The sequence below is a fragment of the Vipera ursinii genome (assembly GCF_947247035.1).
Source record: "Vipera ursinii genome assembly, chromosome: 1".
In the NCBI taxonomy this organism is placed as follows: Eukaryota; Metazoa; Chordata; class Lepidosauria; order Squamata; family Viperidae; genus Vipera; species Vipera ursinii.
This window is the reverse complement of record NC_139512.1, coordinates 68,984,702-69,005,657: the sequence shown is the minus strand read 5'-3', so window position 1 is coordinate 69,005,657 and position 20,956 is coordinate 68,984,702. Positions and strand designations below refer to the sequence as shown.

The 20,956-nt window shown below is 40.0% G+C and overlaps 1 protein-coding gene across 8 annotated transcripts in view; it reads right to left on the bottom strand.

Moving 5' to 3' along the window:
- NUMB (NUMB endocytic adaptor protein) overlaps positions 1 to 12,987 on the bottom strand; it is an 88,180-nt gene extending 75,193 nt beyond the window's left edge. For 6 of the 8 annotated variants that reach the window (XM_083350542.1, XM_083350547.1, XM_083350545.1 and 3 more), the window contains exon 1: positions 12,902 to 12,972. The gene's annotated coding sequence lies outside the window, so the exon portion shown is untranslated. Of the gene's footprint in view, positions 1 to 12,709; positions 12,775 to 12,901 lie in introns of those variants that run through there. The other 2 variants (XM_083350543.1, XM_083350544.1) reach the window with 2 other exon arrangements.
- Between the last annotated feature and the right edge of the window lie 7,969 nt (positions 12,988 to 20,956).

The window sequence follows — 20,956 nt, the reverse complement described above, 5'->3', positions numbered from 1 at the left end:
TTAATTTATAAAGAGAACTCAAACTTATGTTTTCATTGAGTTTTGCACGAGGACCAACTTTTTCTTCATAAATAGGAAAGCCATACAAATTTCCATTTTGAGGGTTTAAAGATTGTGTGCTTTATAAGTAGACCTTTTAAAAAGAACTTTCTATTATATATTTCCCAATAAGGCACAGTTTTTATTAGAATTATAATCATTAACAGCTAACGGAACTTTTTTGAAAAAATTGGAATACAAATAGTCCTTGACTTACAATAGTTAATTTTACTGACCGTTCAATGTTACAACAGCACTTTAAAAAGTGACTTATGGCCATTTTTCACACTTATGACCATTGCAGCATCCCCACAGTCATGTGAACAAAATTCAGAAGCTTGGCAACTGGTTCATATTTATGACAGTTGCAGTATCCCAGGTGATCACCTTTGACAAACAAAATAAATGGGGAAGCCAGATTCACTTAACAACAATGCTACTAACTTAACAACTGAGTGATTCACTTAACAACTGTGACAACAAAGGTTGTAAAATGGGGTAAAATTCACTTAACAACTGTCTCACTTAGCAACAGAAATTTTGGACTCAATTGTGATCATAAATCAAGGACTTCCTGTAGTTCTAGTAATTATTTATTAATTATTCATGTATAAACTTTGGATGTTCCTTAATGAGAATGTTAAGTCTATTACAATATTCTTACTTACTAGAATACGATTTTTGGACTATTTTTATGACAGATAAATTATGTCTTGTTAAGATACAAAGGTATTCCAAATATATGTTAATACACAACATGTACCTCCAATCTATTGAGATACAGACCACAATGCATTGACTTACAAGGGAATCTCTAGATTAGAGATCGTAGCTTGCACAGCGTAACATAAACAAGCTTGGGTTAATTTGGTTGCACTTTTGCATACTGGCCAGAATGTTCCAAACTGATTGGGCACTGTTTTAATCTTTGGCAGATAAAGCTGTATATGGCTACGAGAAGTCTTCTCTAATTTATTAAAAGGTTATTACAAGGAAGTCTCACTTGATCAAAGTCATGATGGATGATATTTGGACCTTCGTGATGATGATAGTGACATATGGAAGAATTGAAATAAGAGAAGTAAATGACAAAACAAGATGATTTATGAATGAAATTAATAAAAGAAAAATAGATACGTTTCTCTGAAACTAAGAGAATGAGAAGGATGTACTGCATCTGAATTAAGGCAGTCGGAACCAATGCCTGAATTTAATAAGTGAAAGTAGCGAAGTGAAAGTAAAAATTCAATTATGAAGGGGAAGGCCAGAATGGATATCAAAATATAACTGATGCCATTTAGATTGTTGTGAGCATATACAGTATAAGAGTAGGAATCCATCAGTTGGTAATAGTTGTATGTTATATGCGAGGAGTAAATGGTAAATGAAAGAACCAGACATGAGTATTAAGAAAAAAATGGTCAACACTGAATGATTGAGACCTGGAGAAAAATAATCTGCTAAATAATATAAAAAGAGAACAACACACACACAAACACACACACACACACAGAGAGAGACATTTACACAGAGAAAGCCACAGAAATATGTGGGGATAACACTAACAGGAATTTATTTATGATTTATATAGCCATTCACATCACTAATGAGACTCTGAGTGGTTAACAGAAATACAAAATATAAATTATATGTATGAATATATGTATGTATAATTTATATTTTGATTTTTTGTGCATATATATTCATTCAATATGAAGGAAGAGTCAATAGGTCAAAACGAAGAGAAAGACAGCTAAACCTTTGATTGGATGGAGTCAAATGTAATTGTAAAAATCAGACAGGCAACACGTGAAGCTATATACAGATATGGAGGATACAACATTTTTCGTACAAGGATGTTACTATTTCCTTTTATTTTATATCTTAATTTCTTTGGCTTACTGTTTCTTACTCCCTCTCTGTACTTCAGATAATGCCTTTTATCCTGAAAGGAATAGCATGATGGGTTTATATGCATGAGTGTGTATATGTGTTACTTCTTAAAATACAACAGAATTAATTTACTAAAATATTAAAATTTTCAGTGCCAATGTTTTTTTCCTAAAATTTTAACAATTCACTGGAAGTGCATGCTATTGAGTTGCCAAGTTTTCACAATAATTTCCAAGTAGAGATTTCAATAAATTTAATAAATACAATACATTAATTCCATATAACGGATTCCTCATAAATATTTCAGTTCAGCTACTTTTGCTTCCCAGAAATTTTTGAATATTTATACAGTACGCAAAACTAAATAAAACATGAACTATATGTTAATGCATTCCAAATCAAAAAAGCAAGTCAGAAAAAAAAATACTATTGCTCCTGCCTATTCCATCAAGCATTTTATTATTTCAGAGAGAGAAAATGCTAGACAGATTAAAAATCAAAGTTCTGTACACATGGGAAAATATTGTATTGTCTTTCATTAAGCAACTCCTTAATATTATATAAAATAAGGCTGTATTCTTACACATGCATTTTTGGTAGTTAAGTCTTATTAAACTCAGTGGAATTTACATAAGCCTATCTGCTCTTCAAAAGGCATGTATATCACTGAAGCATCTAGTAACATACAGCCAGGCAAAAGTCCTATCAAAAATACAAAATAGTAAACATATAATGTTCCATCAGGAAAAACCTTTCACACAGAATTTTACAAAGCTAAAGGCGCAAGGCAACAAATTAAGGCTAAATTATTTGAAGATAAAGGACAGAACTAATCGTTTCTGGGAATGCGGCAGTCTGCAAAGACAGAATTACCAGAAAGACAGTCCTAGTCTAAAGCATACCAAACATATTTGCAGAAAGAAAATGACCAAATGATTTTTCCAAGAAAACACATAAAACAAGAACCCAGGGATAGCTCAGTAAGCTCTTGGCTGGCAAAGTTTAGTTCAACGTTTAAATATATTTGCTGAAATCATAAGAAACATTTATTTAGAAGCATAAAGTATTATTTATTCATCCACAACTATGCACAGAAAAGTTTGATCCACCCCAAACAATAAAAATTGATGTCCCAAGAGGAAAGCAGAGATCCTGTCTAGGATTTCTTTTTGCCATAAAGTATTAATCTCATTCATCTGTAGTCTTACCTAAGTGGGAATTAAAAGCATATTACTAAAATCTTAGATCATTTTCTTCCTGCTGAATAGGACCCACAGAGACTCATCCATTTAGCAAGGTCTCTCTTCCAAAATCCAGTTACCACCCACCCTTGTTCCTAGCTTTGACTGAGTCCCCACAGGCTCACCATAATTCTTAAGGAAAGTGACAACCGCTTCTCTCCAGTCAGAAGCTAATAAAAAGCAAAATCTTCCCTCATATTTAAGGATTTAAAAATACTTCCACCTACTATTTTAGAAACACACTGGTGTATGGCAGTGTTTCCCAACCTTAGGAACTTGAAGATGCGTGGACTTCAACTCCCAGAATTCCCCAGCCAGCATAGCTGGCTGGGGAATTCTGGGAGTTGAAGTCCACGCATCTTCAAGTTCCTAAGGTTGGGAAACACTGGTGTATGGTACCACTCTTTCACTGGGAGGGGAAGAAGGCATTACAGAGGAGGAGGGGGAAAAACTTTCAGCAAAAACATGTGTGTTTGTATGTGGGGTGACACCAAATGGGAAATATGTGCACATATATGGAAAACAGAAAAAAAATTATGAGATGCATGTTCACTATTGTGTCCCTGTTGAGTCTAGGATCTGGCCATGCTCGGTATATGATATTTCCCTCTCCATCTGGATATGTATTTGCTTAGAGTCAATTCAGTCCTTGAACTGAAATAGGATTTATGTTCCTAGAACAGCAGCAACATTTCATATTTTAGGCATACTTTTTGGCTTTGTCATTCAGCCTAGATTTAGCAAGGACTTTGCAGATCCTCAAACTTTAAAGTGTCATGGGTGTGACCATAAAATGATTGTTAGTGTTTAGTGACATTTGCACAAAATTTTTAAAGTGTCTTCTGTTCCCATTCCAAGAAATACTTTTTGCGCATCTAGCCAGCAGGACATGTGTATGCAAATAACGTATCCATTGATTTGCATACAGGAGACAAAAAAACCGCCCTCCCAAAAATGATTAGGGAAAGTCCATGTTCAAGGAACATGGACTTAAAATGGTGTGCACTCCCATAGCAGCCAAATGAAACTACTCTCTACTTCAGACATGTCAAACACAAGGCCCGGGGGCCGGATCCGGCCCGTGAAGTGGTTTCATGTGGCCCGCGAAGCCATCCTGGAAACAGTGAGGGAATGGCCCCCACTGCCTTGGCCCTGGCCCAGAGACTCTCCTTCTGCCAGAGACCCTCAGATCTGTCCCACTCCTGCCCAGGCCCCCATAGGCACCCTTGATGCGAACGATGTAGAGCTGGCCACGCCCAACCATACGCACTCTAGCCACGCCTACCCAGTAGGCCACGCCCACCCTGGCCATACCCACCCGACCCCCTGAGGGCAACTACAGTGCTGATGCGGCCCTCAATGAAATTGAGTTTGACACCCCTGCTCTACTTGTTTTTAAAGCAAACAAAAAAAGCAATAGCAATTGTGTAAATGATCTAACGTGGTCTCATGAGTGCACTGATGCTCAAAAGTGCGACAGTATACATGCCAGCACTTTTCTCACAGAGAATCATTATTCTTAAATGAGTTTGTTTTTAATGTTTTTAATATAATTTTATTAAAGAACTTTAACAAGATAAAATACTGCAAATGTTAGAAAATAAACAAAGAAATTGAGATTAATGAATAAGAAAATAGAAAAGAAATACAATTATGAAGAAGTACCTGCTAATCTTTTTGATAGCAATTATAAATGGGATTTCTTTATGTTTTTAAGGTACATGATCACTAACATTGCCTTTCTTTTTTACCCTCCACTAGAAATGAATCACAACATTAATGCCTCCATAATATGGTAGGATCTCTCCATAGGCAATTACCGGTACACTACTTAAAGCAAAACTTGAATTTTTCAGATGTTGTTGTACTACTGGCAATGATGAATAAAGTCAGCAGAGAATGATATCTGGGAAAAGCCTGGCTTTCCACACCATTTTGTCTTCCTTGTACTAAATGCTGACACATGCTTGGATATTAGTGTCATATCTCTGAGATTATTATTCACACAATTTATACCAGGGATATCCGACCATGACAATTTTAACTTCAAATGTGGACTTCAATTCCCAGAATTCCCCATGGGATGGCTGGGGAATTCTGGGAATTCTCAAACTTGCTAAGGTTGGACTTTCCTGATTTCTTCCTTGCTTTCTGACAAAAGCCCACAAAGTAATATTATTTGAGTTTCCCAAATGCTAAACTGACTCCTTAAAAAGGAAGCTTATAAGGCCAAAGATTAGTTATATCAATAAAAAAAATTCTGATTTAATACTACTGATACAGTTGCAAGAAAAAGTATGTGAACCCTTTGGGATTACGTGGAGTTTTGCATGAAGTGGCCATAAAATGCGCTCTAAACGTCATGTAAGTCACAACAATAGAAAAACACAGTCTGCTTAAAATAATACTACACAAACATTAGCTGTTGTCATGTTTTAATTGAACATAAGATGGAAACATTCACAGTGCAGGGTGGAAAAAGTATGTGAACCCCTAGCCTAATGACTTCTCCAAGAGCTAAGTGGAGCCAGGAGTGAGCCAACCTTGACTCCAATCAGTGTGATGATATTGGATGTGTTGCTGACAGCTGTCCTGCCCTTTAAAAACACACACCTGTTTTGGGTTTACTGGTCTCAAGAAGCACTGTCTGATGTGAACCATGCCTCACAGAAAAGAGCTCTCAGAAGACCTACGATCAAGAATTGTTGACTTGCATGAAGCTGGAAAGGGTTACGAAAGTATCTCCAAAAGCCTTGATGTTCATGTGTCCACGGTAAGACAGACTGTCTACAAATGGAGAAAGTTTAGCACTGTTGCTACTCTGCCTAGGTGTGGTCGTCCTGTAAAAATGACTGCAAGAGCACAGCGCATAATGCTTAATGAGGTAAAGAAGAATCCTAGAGTGTCAGCTAAAGACCTACAGAAATCTCTGGCACATGCTAACATTTTTCTTGACAAATCTACAATAAGGAAACATTAAACAAGAATGGAGTACATGGAAGGACACCATGGAAGAAGCCATTGCTGTCCAAAAAAAATATTGCAGCACGTTTGAAGTTTGCAAAAGAGCACCTGGATGTTCCACAGCACTACTGGAAAAATATACTGTGGACATATGAAACCAAAATTGAGTTGTTTGGGAAAAACACACAACACTATGTGTGGAGAAAAAAAGGCACAGCACACCAACATCAAAACTTCATCCCCACCATAAAACATGGCGGAGGGAGCATCATGGTTTGGGGCTGCTTTGCTGCCTCAGGGCCTGGACGGATTGTTGTCATTGATGGGAAAATGAATTCCAGAGTTTATCAGGACATTTTGCAGAAAAACATACGACAATCTGTCTGCCAACTGAAGCTCCGCAGAGGATGGGTGATGCAACAGGACAATGACCCAAAGCATACAAGTAATTCAACAAAACAATGGCTTCAACAGAACAGAATACGCCTTCTGGAGTGGCCCAGTCAGAGTCCTGACCTCAACCCGATTGAAATGCTGTGGCATGACCTTAAGAGACCGATTCACACCAGACATCCCAAGAATATTGCTACACTGAAACAGTTTTGTGAAGAAGAGTGGTCCAAAATTACTCCAGATCATTGTGCAGGTCTGATGGGCAACTACAGGAAACGTTTGGTTGAGGTTATTGCTGCCAAAGGAGGGTCAACCAGTTAATAAGTCCAAAGGTTCACATACTTTTTCCACCCTGCACTGTGAATGTTTACATCTTATGTTCAATTAAAACATGACAACAGCTGTTTGTGTAGTATTATTTTAAGCAGACTGTGTTTTTCTATTGTTGACTTACATGACGTTTAGAGCGCATTTTTGGCCAATTCATGCAAAACTCCACATAATCCCAAAGGGTTCACATACTTTTTCTTGCAACTGTATGTTATCTAAGTAGCCACACCACAAATTTAATACTATAAACCACTGCTTCCTATTTTTTCCCCTTCATTACTCAGAACTGCTTATTAGAAACTCCTTTTTGCTCAATGTAGGTAAAACAGTTTAAGTCAATTTAAATATCCCTTTGTGATTGAGTAAGGGGTTCAACTGCCACGCTCAGAGAAAACCCACCTCTACCAATTTGAGGTAATTTACCCGGGTTTAGGAAGCATTGCTATAATGCCGCTTGGGGGGGGGGGGCAAAAGCCCTAATAAGCAGGCATATACATAGAATGAAGGCTATTGCTAAGCACATTGATTTGTGCTTAGAGTGTAAGCCGCCCTGAGTCTTCGGAGAAGGGCGGGATATAAATGGGATTAAAATAAATAAACTGTTACTGAGGTATTATAGCCAAACGATTCCACAATTACCAGTGTTACATCAATGTTACAATCGTCTCTGACACTTACTCATCTTGCAACACTTTGGCCTCTCTCATGCTTTATGTCATCTCCTCTCAGTTGGGGGAAATGAAACAAGATGGAATAGTTTAGCACTGAAAATGTTTCAACATATTAGTGTCAACAAAGGCAACAGTCTCTCTCTCTCTCTCTCTAATGGTGTCTTTATCAATACATGTACCACTATTTCTGAACTTGGACTCTTATTTAATAAAGTATTTTAGAGTTTGAGGTTGCCAGGATTATATCATATTTTATTATAACTATATTTGTATCTTACGTTTTCCTATTGCCTCAAGGCAGCTGATTATTCCGTAATCTCTCTCTAAAATAACATGTAAGAATGACTCTAAATCATCCATTCAAACCAGACTCCAATTCCAGTGTAACATATCAACCACTATACCACTACTTCACTATTGTATTCTTTTTACTGTTTGGGGGATATGGATTTTTTTTCATTACTTAATACGTTGTTGTAATGTTCTACATTAAAGATGGAATATCATTGGAACAAGCATCAAATCATAACAGGGTCCATAAAGATTTATGCCTCAGATCTATACTTCTGCATTCTTAACAGAATTGAAAAGAACTATATCTTTTAAAGATGTACAAATGATTTGCAATTCGATAGTGATGGGGATTTAAAGTCGTTCCCTCAAATCCATGTTCTTGTGCTATCACATTTTTCAAACAGGCCAGATCCAAGATTTAACAAAATTTATAGTTTGCATAGGGACGCGGTGGCTCAGTGGGTTAGGATGCTGAGCTTGTCGATCAGATGGTCGGCAGTTTGGCAGGTCAAATCCCGAGTGCCGCATAACAGAGTGAGCACCTGTTACTCGTCCCAGCTTCTGCCAACCTAGCAGTTCGAAAGCACGTAAAAATGCAAGTAGAAAAATAGGGACCACTACGGTGGGAAGGTAACAGCGTTCCGTGCGCCTTTGGCATCCAGTCATGCCGGCCACATGACCACGGAGACGTACTCGGACAAGCGCTGGCTCTTCGGCTTTGAAACGGAGATGAGCACCAGCCCCTAGAGTCGGAAACAACTAGCACACATGTGCGGGGTAACCTTTACCTTTACCTATAGTTCGCATAAGACAACTGTATCTGTTCTTCTCATTGAGTCACTTACTGCACCCTTTTCTTTTACATTTATCCTACTTGCCCATCAGTTTGCTTTATATCTCTCTCATTCTAGCTCTTATGCTTTGCTGCTCCTAAAACATGCTTCTCGGCTACATGGAGACTACTGTTCTGTGTCCATAGCCAATTTGAAAAGTCCTTCAATAAAGAGTGTAAAGGAAAGGATTTACTGGACACCTCCAAGAGTCTTTGTACAAGGACCCAGGAAGATGCACTATATTACTTTAAATCTGCTGGCAACTTAACACTGAAGATGCTGAAGTGATAGATAGCTTCTCTCTTTTAGGATCAGCCATTAACAGTAAAGAAACAACTATACAAGAAATACCCTACAGACTAGCACTTAGCCATGAAGGTATTGGAATAGACATTCAGATGCTGTAAAGTGTCTAAACCTACAAAATTCAGAATAGCACAAGCAAAGATATTCCCTGTGACTCTCTATGGAAGCAAACTTGGATTTTGAAGAAGCAGGATAGGAAGAGTATCGGCACTTTTGAGCAATGGCTCTTGAGAAGAAAACAAATGAATCAATCCACAATTCTTGAGGTACAAATGAACAGGCTCAAACTATAATATTTTAGGTGTATTACATGAGGATTTAGCTCTCCTGAGAAATACATAATGCTAGCAAAAGTGGAAGGGAAGAGAAGAGAACCAACACGGTGATGATTGTGGCAATGGATGTACGGTTGGAAGATCTCAAGGGACAGATCATCATGGACAAAATCTAAGTCGGTCCAGGAGTCCACTTGATGGCACAAAATCTACCTACCTACCCCTGCATACAGTATGCAAGGTTAAAAACGTACCCATTCTCCCAACTACTGGTGCTCTTTGCACTATTTTTCTCAGCCAAAAATAAGATCATCATGACAGAGGTGATACAATGACCTGCTCTTGCTGCCATCTGTATTTCAGATGACCATTTTCCTTGGCATACAAGCCCAAATAATTGCAAATTAGGAAAAAAAAAGACATTAGCAATGTGGCTTTTTATACTATACTTTTAAAATACCAAGAAATTAAGGAAAGTTTAAAAGGAAAAGTAAACAGAGCTGAGTGAGGAATGTACACCTCTTTTTGCCACCAATCTTTTCCTTATTTCCAGTACTTTTGTTGTTGTTGTAATTCCATTTATATCCCGCCCTTCTCTGAAGACTCAGGGCGGCTTACAAGCTTAGCAGTAGCCTTCATTCTATGTATATGCCTGCTTATTAGGGCTTTCACACACACACCCCAAGCGGCATTATTACAAAGTCAGCTTAATTGCCCCCAACAATCTGGGTCCTCATTTTACCTACCTCGGAAGGATGGAAGGCTGAGTCAACCTTGAGCCTGGTGGGATGCGAACCTGCACTAATTGCAGGCAGACACACACACACACACACATTCTAATGTACACACTGGTGATTGCATCCAGAGGTAGTGAGGATGAAAAATAACAGTGTTCATTATAGTCCCTTATCCAGTGTTTTCCTTTATACCAGGTAAGAAAAAGATTGCTTGCATAGGCGAGCAAAGATAGCAATGGAGGCAAACACAGCCCTCTGCACAGGATGCAGCACCCACAGGAATGCGTAGAAAAAAGCACATTAATTTTATGTCTTATCTAAATCCAATTTTTTTTTATGAATAAACATTTGGATCACTCAGAAATACTTTTACTACTCTGGAATTGGGAACTGCCTATCCTAAACTAATCTAGAGCCAAGGACATTTTCCAAGTGGCTCTGGATTTAATTAAAATATTTTCAGTACTTCCAATCTTAGAGCTCCTAAATACAAAGTTGAGCAATTCCATGTAAAACTTTAGACACAACACTTTTGACAGATTGATATATGCACTAACAATTTGGCAAAAATGTTTAGTTTCTTCAGCCACGGTTCTTTAAATGAAACACAGGACTATGAACTAAGTTGTATCACCTAACAGCTCTCAAGTACTTAGATATATTAAGTGGTGTACCATAATTCATCTATCTTGGCTAATCACTTGTCTGTTAATCTGTGATGGCTAAGAATTAGAAGCTAGAAGAAAATGTTGCTTTATAAGATTTCAAACTTAATTTAAAATCTTATTTAACGGTGTCTGGCTTTGGGCACTAATGTTTCAGACGTTTGAGCTTAGCATAGATTATCTAATCAGGGTGCGTTAATCCAGTAAATAAACATGTAGGAAGATGCAAGGCATCACAATAAAATTTATTTTCCTTATCACTGTGTACTTTTCACCAAAGAGTAAAATAAATATTTGATTAAAAATAGTTCTTTTAGTATAAAAAGGTTCATTATCCTACATGTTAAAAGTCTACTGTAGAAATTTTTTTTGCATATTATATGTAAGAACGATGGCTTTACTCTTCTTCCACATTTGTACAGAAAGCTTAGTAAGAAACAAATATTACAAATTGAAAGAATGAACAATTTTATCTTTGCAATATGTTGATCATGATGTCATTCAGTGTTTCCTTAAGTGAAAGAATAACAGTCCAACAATACAGTGGAAAAATGTTAATGGTCATTGCTGTTTTTCTGTGTCAGGCATAAAATAGATACCATGATAGGTTTTGTAAGGCTTTTGACAAGAATTAAGGGAAGTTGAAAATATTCTTCTTCATTATCTTTTGTGGCAGATAGTAACTACAAACAAATGCCAATGCTACACAAATGTATAAATAGTGCTTCCTCTCCTGTGCTCAAAGCCACATATACACAGTGTGGGAACTTCAAAATGTTTAAGTTATTTTCCAACACACTGAAACGAGGCAGCAAAATCACTGCAAATGCATTACTGAATGGTGAAGCAAGGAAGAGAGAGGCTCAGAAAGCATGACAATCCACACATAAAACAAAACATATTCTTTTTTTTTTACAGATTTATAAAATATTAATGTACAGGTTACATAAATCTTTTGGATTAAGGAGGTCTGGATGAGAGCTGCTGTAAGAAAAGGAAGCAATGGATTTTCACAAAGTGAGCGCTCTCCCAAATACTAAAATATAAATTCATTTAACCCCTTTGAAGAAGAAAAAAATGAACGTTCTTCACTTTTGCTATTCTCGCAGCTAAGCAAAGTGACGAGGATTTGTTATTGCCATTCTGTGAGAAAATGGGCAACATTACACATAAAATCAAGTGCCTATGAGTGAGCTTGCATTATTTTTGTAGGGTTTTTTTTCCAATTCTTTATCTAGAAAATGTGTAATTTTTTTTTCCTTAAAGGCCAGAGTGATCCCATCGTGACTGAAATCCACACCTGTTTCACAGATCTTTTAAAGTTTAACCTCACTGACTTGACCCCCCCCAACACACCAAATCTATTTCTTAGGAAGCCTGAGTTAAGAACAAGAAATTAGGGGTAATTAACTTATCAGCGCTTTCCTTCCCGGACTCCAATCCCAGCCCTGCTTTGGACTGCGAAGTGAGGGTTCAGCAAAAGGATCCCCACAAACCAGAAAACGCAGAGGAAGCCAACTGGCAGCATTCCTCCAGAAAGCCAACCGGCCCAAGCCGAGGCCTAACCCGCGAAGGCAGGGCAGCCAGGGGCGCCGCCACAACCACCCAGGGGTGACAACTCCTCTCCCCGAGGTCGGCCTCGCTGCCCGGCTCCGAGGGATGCTGCGGCGCTCTTCCCGCGGCGCGACCCCCCTCCCGCTCCGGCTTCCCGCGCCCCTTCCCTTCCCTTCCCTTCCCTTCCCTTCCTCGCCCAGGACGCCTGGCCGCCCGCTTTTTCCCCGGACTGCCCTGCCGCCGCCTCGCCCAGGACCCAGCCCGCCGGTTAACCCCTTGGCCCCCGCCTTCCTCCGGCGGAGCAGAAAAGCCTCCCAGTCCCGCGCTTCCAGCACCCCGGTGCCTTCGGCGCTCCAGCCGGGCTCAAGGGGGCCTTGGCCGGCCGCCCCCTCCCGGCCTCCCCCGCCCGAAGGCATTCGTCGGCCGCCCCCGGCAGGCTGGCTCGCCCCTTCCTCCTTTCCTCCGCCCGCCCGGCTCTCGCTCTCCCCGCCGCTCCTTCCCTCCGGAGACTCACCCCGGCGCTTCGGGGGCAAAAAGGAGCCCAAGCCCGCCCCTCGGCTTCGCTCCACTCCGCCCGCCGGGCCTTTCGGCGCAGCTCTCCCGCTCTGCCCGCCGAGGAGACGAGCTTCGCGCCGGGTCTTCGGAAGCCCCTTCCCTCCGCCGAGCCCCACCCAGGCAGTTTCCCGGGCCGGTCGCTCAGTCTCACCTGCTCTACCGCCTCCTCCTCCTCCTCCTCCTCCTCCTCCCTTCAGCTTCTGCTAAGCCGCCAAGCCGCGCTGTCTCCCTCTCCCTAACAACAGCTCCCACCTCCTCAACTACTTCTCTGCTTCCCCTCTCCGAGCTTCCCGAGGCATTCGCTGACTTCGGCAAGAACTCCTCGAAATAATTGGCGAACGTTTACGCCTGTCAAAAACCTCGCTCCACCTTTTCGTTTCCGAAGCGTTTGGGTTTGCACGGTGGTTTTTTTCTCCCCCTCCCCCCCCCCCACTTTCTTCGCCTACCTTTGTTTAATTGGTTCAGACTATTGGAAGTGGCTGCTACAATAGGTCAGAGAAGGTGCCATCATTGGTGAGATCTCCGCCTCCCAATTCCGGAACCAATATAAGTGCCTCGCTCTGGTTGTTTGGTTGCACAGTACGGAGGGACGTGGTCGGTAGTGCGGTGTTTCAATACCTGTTATTAGTGTTTCCCATTTTCTCCCCCCCCCCGCCTACCCTGGAACGAAAGGAGAAATTCCTATTTGTCCATAAGCACCAAACCACACATTGGAGAAGAAAACAACGCATCCAAAGCATTTCTGTTAGCCGGTTGACGCTTCGGCTTTGATAGGCAGAAAAAGCTGCCTTCGTGGAAAAACATGCCTGCTTCTTTCTCTCGTATTTTCCTTTAAAGTGGCCCTTAAAAACCTATCAAAAAACCTCTCTTTCTCCATTCACATAAACCTACAGGAGTCATAATCTTATACGTTTTTCTCAGATGGCTGAATTTTGAGCACGCGCGCACGCACACCCATGAAATTAATGTTTATTCTATTTTCACAGATACTTTATATTGGTGGAAATGACAGTGTTTAAAAGATTGGGCAATTAGATTTAATTTATTAAAATTCACAAAAAGGAAAGGTGGAATTATGGTTTCATCATGTTTGCAATTTTGATTCTTTTTTCACCCCTCCGTGGCTGAAAGATTTCAATAATTTCATATTACAAAACTTGTGCTGAAAAAAAAGATTCTGCTTTTTAAAGCTTATCTATCGTAATCATTTTATCAATATTCCCCTACTTCTGTTTATTTAGAGCAAACTACAATGGTCCCACGGACCTTATAACCCTGAGTGCTAAAAATTATGTACAATTTTCTATATGTGTACATCAAACATGTGTACTTAAAATTGTGACCTAAAACACAACTATTCCAGACCTTTTGTATTTTAGAAGGGGCTATGGCTACATTTTGTATGCCTTGTCTTTGTTTGTTCCACATAATGGTAATGGTATCTTATCGTTGGAAATCCCTCTGGAAGTCTGGCTGAAGAATGTGGTGAAAAGATTACATTTTCATTAGATTTACAGTTGCCTAAAGGTAACAATCACTTCTGACACTGTAACTAATTGTAACCAGTATCAGCAACCTCTTGATGGAATACTTAATATAGCTAATCCTCAAATGTTCAAAACGATTCTGTCATACGGTGTTTAACTTTTGTGCACAGTGTGTCTGAATATAATGTAGATCCTTGCTTACCAAAGTGACAGAGATATAGGGTAAAATGTGTTAAAACCAATGTTCTAGCTGTAAAAAAAATAGAGAAAGTTAATGTAGAAAGAACAATTAATAAGAGAAGGGGGGAAAATACACATATAGTTTTCAAGCATTAAGGCTTTAAACACAATACTGTATTATCTTTAAAATACTAAAAATGGAAAGCAGTCTAGGTTTAGGTTTGTTTTTACAAGTAACTCAGTCTTCTTGTTGAGTTGGACACCAACGGCAGCACACCAGTAGACGGGTGACTGTGAATGGCAACAGGACACCAGATGCATGGAAAAAGAAACCAATGCTGCTGTGATCTGCAAAACGTGCTCCATGTATATGCTTATGCCCATAGAAGAACCAAACTATGAATGTACCAAATGTAAACTAATTGTGCTACTAGAGGAAAAAGTAAAAGGTCTAGAGAAAACTCTAACCGCTTTGAGACTCAACCCACAAAGCAAGAAACCCCCAAACCTTGCAAGAAGAACACGCCCAAATTGAACACAATAATGGTCAAACAACTTATAAAAGAACTGACTCCTTAGAAGAAGAAAAGAGATGGAAACATGTCACCCATAGAAGAAAAAACACAAACCTAGGAGAAGAAAACCCCCTCTCCAATCCAACCCACTCTGATGCAGCCCCACTGGTGCTGAGCAATCAATTTCATAGACTGTCCTTGGAAGAAAACAAGCAGACACCTGGAAAAGAAGCATCATCAAATGTCCTCCAAATAGTAACAACATCAAGTGCTCCTGTGATAGATAGAAAAGTACCTGGTAACTCCCCAAGAAAAAAAGATGAGTGTTGGTAATAGGAGATTCTGTTCTCAAGGGAACAGAATCAGCCATCTGTAGGCCAGGCAGCCAATCAAGAGAGGTATGTTGCCTCCCTGGAGCAAGAATCAAAGATGTGGCCGAGAACCTAACCGAAATAATAAAACCCACAGATTACTACCCTTTTCTGCTACTACATGTAGGGAGGAACAACACCAAAATGGACCTGAAAAGAATATCAAGTGATTACGAATAGCTAGGCAAGAAGGTCAAGGAGTTAGGTGCACAAGTAGTTTTTTCATCTGTACTGTCAATGAAAGGTCAACATCCCATAAGAGAACAAAAGATTCTAGAAGTGAACCATTGGCTAAAGGGTTAGTGTTATCAAAAGAACTTTGGATTCCTGGACCATGGTCTGCATTACCTCCATGATGGATTTTGGCAAGGGACGGGCTGCACCTTACAAAAACTGGGAGGAATGTTTTCGGAAAACACCTGGTTCAACTTATTAGGAAGGCTTTAAATTAAAATTGAGAGGGGAGGGTGACCAAACTTTAGGTTCTCTAGGACCTAATTACAAGCAAAAAACCCTAGAAAACAAATCAAATAATGAGGCAAGAAGGGATTGGAAGGAAGACAAACTCAAACAACAAATAGGAGAAATGGGAAGCATACCCAGAGTCAATAATAATAATAATAATAATAATAATAATAATAATAATAATAATAATAATAATAATAATAGGAAGGGACCTTGGAGGTCATCTAGTCCAACCCTCTGCTCAGGCAGGAAACCCTGTACCATTTCAGACAAATGGCTGTCCAGTCTCTTCTTAAAAACTTCCAGTGTTGGAGCATTCACCACTTATGGAGGCAGGTTGTTCCACTGGTTAGTTGTTCTATCTGTCAGGAAGTTTCACCTTAGTTCTAGGTGCTTCTCTCCTTGACTAGTTTCCCTCCGTTGCTTCTTGTCCTGCTTTCAGGTGCTTTGGAGAATAGCTTGACTCCCTCTTCTTTGTGGCAGCCCCTAAGATATTGGAACACTGCTATCATGTCACCCCTAGTCCTTTTCTTCATTAAACTAGACATCCCTAATTCCAGTAACCATTCCTTATATGTTGTACCCTCCAGTCCCCTAATCATCTTTGTTGCTCTTCTCTGTACTTTTTCTAGAGTCTCAACATCTCAACATAAAATCTTGAAATGCCTATATACAAATGCACAAAGTTTGGGGAACAAACAGGGTGAACTAAAATTATTAATACATGAAGGTAGATATGATATAATTGGAATTACCGAAACTTGGTGGGACGAGACCCATTGGTACACACTGACAGAAGGATATAACTGTTCAAAAAAACCCAGACCCCATAAAAGAGGAGGTGAAGTAGCACTATATATAAAAGACCACTATATTGTTACAGTAGTGCATGAGACCGAAGACAAAAACCTCCTAGAATGCATAATATAAAAGAAAAAAAGAATGACATTGCCATAGGAATATACTATCAGGCTACCCAACCAAGCAGAAAAAATAGGTGTACTTTTTCCTTACCAATTAACAAACATATGTAGGAAACACACTACAGTAGTAATGGGAGACTTCAAATACCCTGACATCAACTGGAAGACTAATTCTGCACCAAGTGAGAAATCAAATAGATTCCTGACCAACCTAGCTGACAACTTTGTTGACCAAAAGGTAGATGAGGGAACTAAAGGGGACAGCCATACTGGACTTAATTCTCATGAAAAGAGAAATGATAGAAGGAGTTGAAACTATAGGAAACTTGGGCAAGAGTGACCATGTCATACGGGAATTAAATATAATGTAAACACAAGCAATAGAACATAATGATATCAGAGTCTTAGATTTTAAAAGAGCTGACTTAACAAACTTTAAGAGAATTTGGGAAAGATTCCTTGGATGAAAATCTTAAAAGGGAAAACAACTCAAGAAGCTTGGGAAACTCTGAAAAATATGATCACAAAAGCCCAATCCAGCACAATACCACTGAAAAAGAAAATCAAGAAATCTAACAAGAAACCAGCATGGCCACACAACGATCTGTCTGATAAAATCAAAGACAAAAATAACAGGTACAACAAGTGGAAAGAGGGACACATAACTAAGGCAGAATATCAGCAGATAGCCAGAATCTGCAACGAAGTAGCCAGGAAAGCAAAGTTTCAGAATGAACAAAGACTTGCAACAAAAATCAAAGATTACAAAAAAAGTTTCTTTCAACATATAAGACTCCTGCTTGGGCAGGGGGTTACCTACAAGATCCCTCCCAATTCTATTCTATTCTATTCTATTCTATTCTATTCTATTCTATTCTATTCTATTCTATTCTATTCTATTCTATTCTATTCTAAACTGGTTTGGTCCAGTCATGGTGATGGAGATGCAGTCATGCCTGGTTAGGAGTCTGGGAGAATTTAACTCTGCAATTCCTGAGGAAGTGGACAGGATCCTTAGCATTGTTAACTCAGCAACTCTTTTGTTACATTCTCGTCCCTTCTGACTTGTAAAGGCTTTTGAGAGATGTCATGTAATTGGGTAGCTGCTGGCCTCTTTGAGAAAGGAAGTATTTCCACTAGCCTTGAAGGAGGTAATAGTTTGCCCCCTATCCAAGAAGCCATCATAGGACCTAGCTATCCTGGAATATCCAGCCTTCATTTTTTAACAAATGTTGTTATGAAGTTAGTCAGATTGCAGTTACAGAGGAGCCTGAGAAAATCCATTATTTAGACCCTTTTCAGTCAGATTGTAGGTCCAAACACAGTATTGAGATGGCTTTGGTTGCATTGGTCAATGCCCTATGGTGAAGTTGAGTTGGGTTGCTATCATAATGACTTTCAAAATCATCAATCATTCTTTTCGACTGACTTACAGGCAGTTTTAGTGATTCTCCTCCTTTCTCTGTGGCTGATTCCAGTCAGTGTTAGTTGGAGGGAGAGGTTGAACCTGAAACTCCTAATGTGTGGGTTGCACCAAATGTAACACTCTCTCCTGTTCACTGTTTACCAGTGGCTGTTTGGGGAGGTGGTTGGTCAGTCTGGGGTCCGATATCCAGTAGTACCAGACAAGAAGCAACCCCAGAACTGCTACTTCTAAATATACTTAAGGTTACATTAACAGAACCTTCCATGTCAGAAAGTACAGTATATACAGCATATCCCTCTCTCCTTTCCTTTACAGGCCAAAAAATTAAGAAGCATCCCATGTACTTCTGTGGGTTCAGGTGTCACTTGCCTGACCCTTCTCTAGCCTGTGGTTCTTCCACTATTACAACTGATGAAAATCAGTTTACATCTTGATGCTTGGCCAACTAAACAATGCTGCCAAGATCTTGCCCAGTACCTGGAAGCAATTGGGGTATGGAACGAGATAAATAGCTCAGGATCAGCCCTAACAAGACTGAATGTCTTTGGATATTTGGTCCTCCTGGTGTTGAGAACCTTCCATCTTTGTTCCTGAACAACATGGCACTACCTCACTCAAACCTGGTACATAATCAGGAGTCTTCCTGGACTTTCAGCTCATAATCAGAGAGCAGCTGGCATCAGTGACCAGGAAGACCTTTGCACAGATGCAGCTTGTGCACCGGGTGAACCCATTCCTAGATCAGGAGGCCCTCTCATTATTTTTCATGCCTTGATCTCCTCATGGATGGGCGATTACAGTGTGCTGTACATGAGGCTACCCTTGAAAATCACTCAGGAGCTACAGCAGAATACAGAATGCAGCAGCAAAAGGAGTGATAGGCAAGTCCTGCTCTTCCAGTATGTATTTATCTATTTATCTATCAAACCTGTATGGCACCCATCTCTCTGGTTTAGTACTATACCCTGCTATCCAAGCCACCTGATTATCAGTTAGCTGTCAAGTGCAATTCAAAGTGTTGATTATTCCCCATAAAGCCTACATGGCATTTGTACTCATTTGAATTATGCAATTCAAATGAGCATTCAGTTTTGAATGAATAGTACTTGATCATAATTATGGTAGCAAGAAAATAATGCCTCTATGACTAGTATATTAAATGAGAGGGTTTTTTGGTGCTACTGGTTTTTCTGCACTTCCAGTCCTCGAGTAAGTTCACATCGATTTAACTCTGCAATATGAAAGCCTTCTACTGATTTAGACTCTTGCATCTGCTGTGACTCTAACTCAGACATGTCAAACACAAGGCCCGGGGGCCAGATCTGGCCCGCGAAGTGGTTTCATGTGGCCCGCGAAGCCATCCTGGAAAGAGTGAGGGAACGGCCCCCACTGCCTTGGCCCTGGCCCAGAGACCCTCCTTCTGCCAGAGACCCTCAGATCTGTCCCACTCCTGCCCAGGCCCCCACAGGCACCCTTGATGCGAACGATGTAGAGCTGGCCATGCCCACCCAGTAGGCCATACGCACTCTAGCCACGCCCACCCAGTAGGCCACGCCCACCCTGACCATACCCACCCGGCCCCCTGAGGGCAACCGCAATGCTGATGCGGCCCTCGATGAAATTGAGTTTGACACCCCTGGTCTAACTCAAACCTTCCCATTTGATGCTCTCCAACGGGACTATAATTCCCAACCAGCACAAACATGCTGCCTAGGAATCATGGGAATTAGAAGCAAAAAGTTATCTGAAGGGCACCATGAAGGGGAAAAGCAGAAATTTTCTGGCTTCAGAGATCATATTCTTGTGATTTCTGTATCAAACAATTGTTTACAGTTTCCAACTGAAGATATTTGAAAACTGCAAATATTGCCTGTGACACTGTGAATTGGAACTGAGCAATACACGATCAGCTCCATTTTGCTAAAATGATTAGCTTCCAAATAAATTCAGTTTAAATCACTAAGTCTTCAAAACTCTTAGGCACAGTGTTTCTGAAGGGTTCCCACTTGTTGCCCTCTGTGCTTGTTTATAAACTAAAATCTTCACTCAGCTTCACTTGCCCTGCATAAGATCCCTACTAGGGTGTTCCAGTCTTGATGTTTTCATTTTTATTTATTTATTTATTTATTTATTTATTAATGGGATTTATATCCCGCCCTATCTCCCAAAGGACTCAGGGCGGCTAACAACAATAACATATAGATCTTGGGCCATCCGAAGCTCAGGGGGGAACTGATTCCATAGGACTGGCGATCCCACAGAGAAGGCCCTCCCCCTGGGGGTCGCAAGCCAACATTGTCTAGCCGACGGTACCCTGAGGAGGCCTTCTTTGTGTGAGCATACTGGGCGATGGGAATTCATTCCCGGCAGCAGATGGTCCTGCAAGTATCCCGGGCCTAAGCCATGTAGGGCTTTAAAGGTAAGTACCAGCACCTTAAATCTTAATTTTAATTTTAATCTTAATCTTAATTTTTCCTATTGACATTGTTGTAAACTTATTTGATTTTGTTTGTTTATCTCAGTATGATTTTTAAAATACTGTTCTTTTATACAGCAATAATCTTGTCAGTTTGTGTTAATATGAAACCTAAATACTGTAGCTGTTTACTCATAAATAATTTCTGGTAGGTATTGTTGATAGCTTTGAATGAATATATACTCATGAAACATCATTCCTAGAATGTACAGGTGAAATTACAGAGTCTGAAAAGGCTCTCTGCTATAAGAACACATTGCTGAACAAGATGGGCTGCTCCTCCATCTCCTTATAAGGCATCTCAGTACGGACAAGTAGCCTGTTTTCTTTAGAGATCAAAGTATATTGGAAGAAGAGATGATA